This window comes from Juglans regia, unplaced genomic scaffold (genome assembly GCF_001411555.2).
Source record: "Juglans regia cultivar Chandler unplaced genomic scaffold, Walnut 2.0 Scaffold_837, whole genome shotgun sequence".
NCBI lineage: Eukaryota > Viridiplantae > Streptophyta > Magnoliopsida > Fagales > Juglandaceae > Juglans > Juglans regia.
Genome location: NW_023363327.1, coordinates 1 through 5,130, shown reverse-complemented (window position 1 = coordinate 5,130; position 5,130 = coordinate 1). Strand labels below are relative to the sequence as shown.

At 49.1% G+C, this 5,130-nt stretch overlaps 15 non-coding genes and 1 pseudogene across 15 annotated transcripts; all 16 read left to right on the top strand.

Annotated features, from left to right (window-relative positions):
• The first annotated feature begins 39 nt into the window (after nt 1-39).
• LOC118347163 lies at nt 40-158 on the top strand. The gene has a single exon (XR_004800409.1). It is a non-coding gene; the product is annotated as a 5S ribosomal RNA (ribosomal RNA).
• A 189-nt stretch (nt 159-347) lies between these two features.
• On the top strand, nt 348-466 carry LOC118347157. The gene has a single exon (XR_004800403.1). It is a non-coding gene; the product is annotated as a 5S ribosomal RNA (ribosomal RNA).
• Nucleotides 467-655: 189 nt separating this feature from the next.
• Nucleotides 656-774, top strand: LOC118347156. Its single transcript, XR_004800402.1, has one exon. It is a non-coding gene; the product is annotated as a 5S ribosomal RNA (ribosomal RNA).
• Nucleotides 775-964: 190 nt separating this feature from the next.
• On the top strand, nt 965-1,083 carry LOC118347155. Its single transcript, XR_004800401.1, has one exon. It is a non-coding gene; the product is annotated as a 5S ribosomal RNA (ribosomal RNA).
• Nucleotides 1,084-1,272: 189 nt separating this feature from the next.
• Nucleotides 1,273-1,391, top strand: LOC118347169. The gene has a single exon (XR_004800414.1). It is a non-coding gene; the product is annotated as a 5S ribosomal RNA (ribosomal RNA).
• A 189-nt stretch (nt 1,392-1,580) lies between these two features.
• On the top strand, nt 1,581-1,699 carry LOC118347168. The gene has a single exon (XR_004800413.1). It is a non-coding gene; the product is annotated as a 5S ribosomal RNA (ribosomal RNA).
• Nucleotides 1,700-1,888: 189 nt separating this feature from the next.
• Nucleotides 1,889-2,007, top strand: LOC118347167. Its single transcript, XR_004800412.1, has one exon. It is a non-coding gene; the product is annotated as a 5S ribosomal RNA (ribosomal RNA).
• A 186-nt stretch (nt 2,008-2,193) lies between these two features.
• On the top strand, nt 2,194-2,312 carry LOC118347164. Its single transcript, XR_004800410.1, has one exon. It is a non-coding gene; the product is annotated as a 5S ribosomal RNA (ribosomal RNA).
• A 190-nt stretch (nt 2,313-2,502) lies between these two features.
• Nucleotides 2,503-2,621, top strand: LOC118347165. The gene has a single exon (XR_004800411.1). It is a non-coding gene; the product is annotated as a 5S ribosomal RNA (ribosomal RNA).
• Nucleotides 2,622-2,810: 189 nt separating this feature from the next.
• On the top strand, nt 2,811-2,929 carry LOC118347161. The gene has a single exon (XR_004800407.1). It is a non-coding gene; the product is annotated as a 5S ribosomal RNA (ribosomal RNA).
• Nucleotides 2,930-3,114: 185 nt separating this feature from the next.
• LOC118347158 lies at nt 3,115-3,233 on the top strand. The gene has a single exon (XR_004800404.1). It is a non-coding gene; the product is annotated as a 5S ribosomal RNA (ribosomal RNA).
• A 189-nt stretch (nt 3,234-3,422) lies between these two features.
• LOC118347154 lies at nt 3,423-3,541 on the top strand. The gene has a single exon (XR_004800400.1). It is a non-coding gene; the product is annotated as a 5S ribosomal RNA (ribosomal RNA).
• Nucleotides 3,542-3,730: 189 nt separating this feature from the next.
• Nucleotides 3,731-3,849, top strand: LOC118347160. The gene has a single exon (XR_004800406.1). It is a non-coding gene; the product is annotated as a 5S ribosomal RNA (ribosomal RNA).
• Nucleotides 3,850-4,037: 188 nt separating this feature from the next.
• On the top strand, nt 4,038-4,156 carry LOC118347159. The gene has a single exon (XR_004800405.1). It is a non-coding gene; the product is annotated as a 5S ribosomal RNA (ribosomal RNA).
• A 482-nt stretch (nt 4,157-4,638) lies between these two features.
• On the top strand, nt 4,639-4,757 carry LOC118347166 (annotated as a pseudogene).
• Nucleotides 4,758-4,945: 188 nt separating this feature from the next.
• Nucleotides 4,946-5,064, top strand: LOC118347162. The gene has a single exon (XR_004800408.1). It is a non-coding gene; the product is annotated as a 5S ribosomal RNA (ribosomal RNA).
• The last annotated feature ends 66 nt before the right edge of the window (nt 5,065-5,130 follow it).

Here is a 5,130-nt window from a genome sequence, read left to right as displayed (position 1 = left end):
CGCTCAAGGATTATATGAATTTTAAGTAATTAGTTTGATGGGTGCGATCATACCAGCACTAATGCACCGGATCCCATCAGAACTCCGCAGGTAAGCGTGCTTGGGCGAGAGGAGTACTAGGATGGGTGACCTCCTGGGAAGTCCTCGTGTTGCACCCCTCGTTTTTGTTTTTTCCGCCTTGCGAGATAAATTGACAAGAAGTAGCACTCGGGAGTGGATTTTTGGGAAAATCTCGCCCAGCCCATCGCGTAGCCATGGGTTTGGATCAGATCTCCGTTTGGATTGGGATCGGAAGGACGCTAGTATTTCGCTCAAGGATTATTTGAATTTTAAGTAATTAGTTTGATGGGTGCGATCATACCAGCACTAATGCACCGGATCCCATCAGAACTCCGCAGTTAAGCGTGCTTGGGCGAGAGTAGTACTAGGATGGGTGACCTCCTGGGAAGTCCTCGTGTTGCACCCCTCGTTTTTGTTTTCTCCGCCTTGCGAGATAAATTGACAAGAAGGACCACTCGGGGGTGGATTTTTGGGAAAATCTCGCCCTGCCCATCGCGTAGCCATGGGTTTGGATCAGATCTCCGTTTGGATTGGGATCGGAAGGACGCTAGTATGTCGCTCAAGGATTATATGAATTTTAAGTAATTAGTTTGATGGGTGCGATCATACCAGCACTAATGCACCGGATCCCATCAGAACTCCGCAGTTAAGCGTGCTTGGGCGAGAGTAGTACTAGGATGGGTGACCTCCTGGGAAGTCCTCGTGTTGCACCCCTCGTTTTTGTTTTTTCCGCCTTGCGAGATAAATTGACAAGAAGGAGCACTCGGGAGTGGATTTTTCGGGAAAATCTCGCCCTGCCCATCGCGTAGCCATGGGTTTGGATCAGATCTCCGTTTGGATTGGGATCGGAAGGACGCTAGTATGTCGCTCAAGGATTATATGAATTTTAAGTAATTAGTTTGATGGGTGCGATCATACCAGCACTAATGCACCGGATCCCATCAGAACTCCGCAGTTAAGCGTGCTTGGGCGAGAGTAGTACTAGGATGGGTGACCTCCTGGGAAGTCCTCGTGTTGCACCCCTCGTTTTTGTTTTTTCCGCCTTGCGAGATAAATTGACAAGAAGGACCACTCGGGAGTGGATTTTTCGGGAAATCTCGCCCTGCCCATCGCGTAGCCATGGGTTTGGATCAGATCTCCGTTTGGATTGGGATCGGAAGGACGCTAGTATGTCGCTCAAGGATTATATGAATTTTAAGTAATTAGTTTGATGGGTGCGATCATACCAGCACTAATGCACCGGATCCCATCAGAACTCCGCAGTTAAGCGTGCTTGGGCGAGAGTAGTACTAGGATGGGTGACCTCCTGGGAAGTCCTCGTGTTGCACCCCTCGTTTTTGTTTTTTCCGCCTTGCGAGATAAATTGACAAGAAGGAGCACTCGGGGGTGGATTTTTGGGAAAATCTCGCCCTGCCCATCGCGTAGCCATGGGTTTGGATCAGATCTCCGTTTGGATTGGGATCGGAAGGACGCTAGTATGTCGCTCAAGGATTATATGAATTTTAAGTAATTAGTTTGATGGGTGCGATCATACCAGCACTAATGCACCGGATCCCATCAGAACTCCGCAGTTAAGCGTGCTTGGGCGAGAGTAGTACTAGGATGGGTGACCTCCTGGGAAGTCCTCGTGTTGCACCCCTCGTTTTTGTTTTCTCCGCCTTGCGAGATAAATTGACAAGAAGGACCACTCGGGCGTGGATTTTTGAGAAAATCTCGCCCTGCCCATCGCGTAGCCATGGGTTTGGATCAGATCTCCGTTTGGATTGGGATCGGAAGGACGCTAGTATGTCGCTCAAGGATTATATGAATTTTAAGTAATTAGTTTGATGGGTGCGATCATACCAGCACTAATGCACCGGATCCCATCAGAACTCCGCAGTTAAGCGTGCTTGGGCGAGAGTAGTACTAGGATGGGTGACCTCCTGGGAAGTCCTCGTGTTGCACCCCTCGTTTTTTTTTTCCGCCTTGCGAGATAAATTGACAAGAAGGAGCACTCGGGAGTGGATTTTTGGGAAATCTCGCCCTGCCCATCGCGTAGCCATGGGTTTGGATCAGATCTCCGTTTGGATTGGGATCGGAAGGACGCTAGTATGTCGCTCAAGGATTATATGAATTTTAAGTAATTAGTTTGATGGGTGCGATCATACCAGCACTAATGCACCGGATCCCATCAGAACTCCGCAGTTAAGCGTGCTTGGGCGAGAGTAGTACTAGGATGGGTGACCTCCTGGGAAGTCCTCGTGTTAAACCCCTCGTTGATTTTTTTTCCGCCTTGCGAGATAAATTGACAAGAAGGAGCACTCGGGAGTGGATTTTTCTGAAAATCTCGCCCTGCCCATCGCGTAGCCATGGGTTTGGATCAGATCTCCGATTGGATTGGGATCGGAAGGACGCTAGTATGTCGCTCAAGGATTATTTGAATTTTAAGTAATTAGTTTTGATGGGTGCGATCATACCAGCACTAATGCACCGGATCCCATCAGAACTCCGCAGTTAAGCGTGCTTGGGCGAGAGTAGTACTAGGATGGGTGACCTCCTGGGAAGTCCTCGTGTTGCACCCCTCGCTTTTGTTTTCTCCGCCTTGCGAGATAAATTGACAAGAAGGACCACTCGGGGGTGGATTTTTGAGAAAATCTCGCCCTGCCCATCGCGTAGCTATGGGTTTGGATGAGATCTCCGTTTGGATTGGGATCGGAAGGACGCTAGTATGTCGCTCAAGGATTATATGAATTTTAAGTAATTAGTTTGATGGGTGCGATCATGCCAGCACTAATGCTCCGGATCCCATCAGAACTCCGCAGTTAAGCGTGCTTGGGCGAGAGTAGTACTAGGATGGGTGACCTCCTGGGAAGTCCTCGTGTTGCACCCCTCGTTTTTGTTTTTTCAGCCTTGCGAGATAAATTGACAAGAAGGAGCACTCGGGAGTGGATTTTTGGGAAAATCTCGCCCTGCCCATCGCGTAATGGGTTTGGATCAGATCTCCGTTTGGTTAGGATCGGAAGGACGCTAGTATGTCGCTCAAGGATTATTTGAATTTTAAGTAATTAGTTTGATGGGTGCGATCATGCCAGCACTAATGCACCGGATCCCATCAGAACTCCGCAGTTAAGCGTGCTTGGGCGAGAGTAGTACTAGGATGGGTGACCTCCTGGGAAGTCCTCGTGTTGCACCCCTCGTTTTTGTTTTCTCAGCCTTGCGAGATAAATTGACAAGAAGGACCACTCGGGGGTGGATTTTTGAGAAAATCTCGCCCTGCCCATCGCGTAGCAATGGGTTTGGATCAGTTCTCCGTTTGGATTGGGATCGGAAGGACGCTAGTATGTCGCTCAAGGATTATATGAATTTTAAGTAATTAGTTTGATGGGTGCGATCATACCAGCACTAATACACCGGATCCCATCAGAACTCCGCAGTTAAGCGTGCTTGGGCGAGAGTAGTACTAGGATGGGTGACCTCCTGGGAAGTTCTCGTGTTGCACCCCTCGTTTTTGTTTTCTCCGCCTTGCGAGATAAATTGACAAGAAGGACCACTCGGGGGTGGATTTTTGAGAAAATCTCGCCCTGCCCATCGCGTAGCAATGGGTTTGGCTCAGTTCTCCGTTTGGATTGGGATCGGAAGGACGCTAGTATGTCGCTCAAGGATTATATGAATTTTAAGTAATTAGTTTGATGGGTGCGATCATACCAGCACTAATGCACCGGATCCCATCAGAACTCCGCAGCTAAGCGTGCTTGGGCGAGAGTGGTACTAGGATGGGTGACCTCCTGGGAAGTCCTCGTGTTGCACCCCTCGTTTTTGTTTTTTCCGCCTTGCGAGATAAATTGACAAGAAGGAGCACTCGGGAGTGGATTTTTGGGAAAATCTCGCCCTGCCCATCGCGTAGCCATGGGTTTGGATCAGATCTCCGTTTGGATTGGGATCGGAAGGACGCTAGTATGTCGCTCAAGATTATATGAATTTTAAGTAATTAGTTTGATGGGTGCGATCATACCAGCACTAATGCACCGGATCCCATCAGAACTCCACAGTTAAGCGTGCTTGGGCGAGAGTAGTACTAGGATGGGTGACCTCCTGGGAAGTCCTCGTGTTGCACCCCTCGTTTTTGTTTTTTCCGCCTTGCGAGATAAATTGACAAGAAGGAGCACTCAGGAGTGGATTTTTGGGAAAATCTCGCCCTGCCCATCCCCTAGCCATGGGTTTGGATCAGATCTCCGATTGGATTGGGATCGGAAGGACGCTAGTATGTCGCTCAAAGTGCCATGAATTTTAAGTAATTATGGGTGCGTCATACCAGCACTAATGCAGATCCCCATCCAGAACTCCGCAGTTAAGCGTGCTTGGGCGAGAAGGTAGTCCCTAGGATGGGTGACCTCCTGGGAAGTCTCGTGTTGCACCCCTCGTTTCCGCCTTGCGAGATAAATTGACAAGAAGGAGCACTCGGGAGTGGATTTTTCTGAAAATCTCGCCCTGCCCATCGCGTAGCCATGGGTTTGGATCAGATCTCCGATTGGATTGGGATCGGAAGGACGCTAGTATGTCGCTCAAGGATTATTTGAATTTTAAGTAATTAGTTTTGATGGGGGCGATCATACCAGCACTAATGCACCGGATCCCATCAGAACTCCACCAGTTAAGCGTGCTTGGGCGAAATGGTACTAGGATGGGTGACCTCCTGGGAAGTCCTCGTTGCACCCCTCGTTGATTTTTTTTCCGCCTTGCGAGATAAATTGACAAGAAGGACCACTCGGGAGTGGATTTTTCGGAAAATCTCGCCCTGCCCATAGCGTAGCCATGGGTTTGGATCAGATCTCCGATTGGATTGGGATCGGAAGGACGCTAGTATGTCGCTCAAGGATTATTTGAATTTTAAGTAATTAGTTTTGATGGGGGCGATCATACCAGCACTAATGCACCGGATCCCATCAGAACTCCGCAGTTAAGCGTGCTTGGGCGAGAGTAGTACTAGGATGGGTGACCTCCTAGGAAGTCCTCGTGTTGCACCCCTCGTTTTTGTTTTCTCCGCCTTGCGAGATAAATTGACAAGAAGGACCACTCGGGAGTGGATTTTTG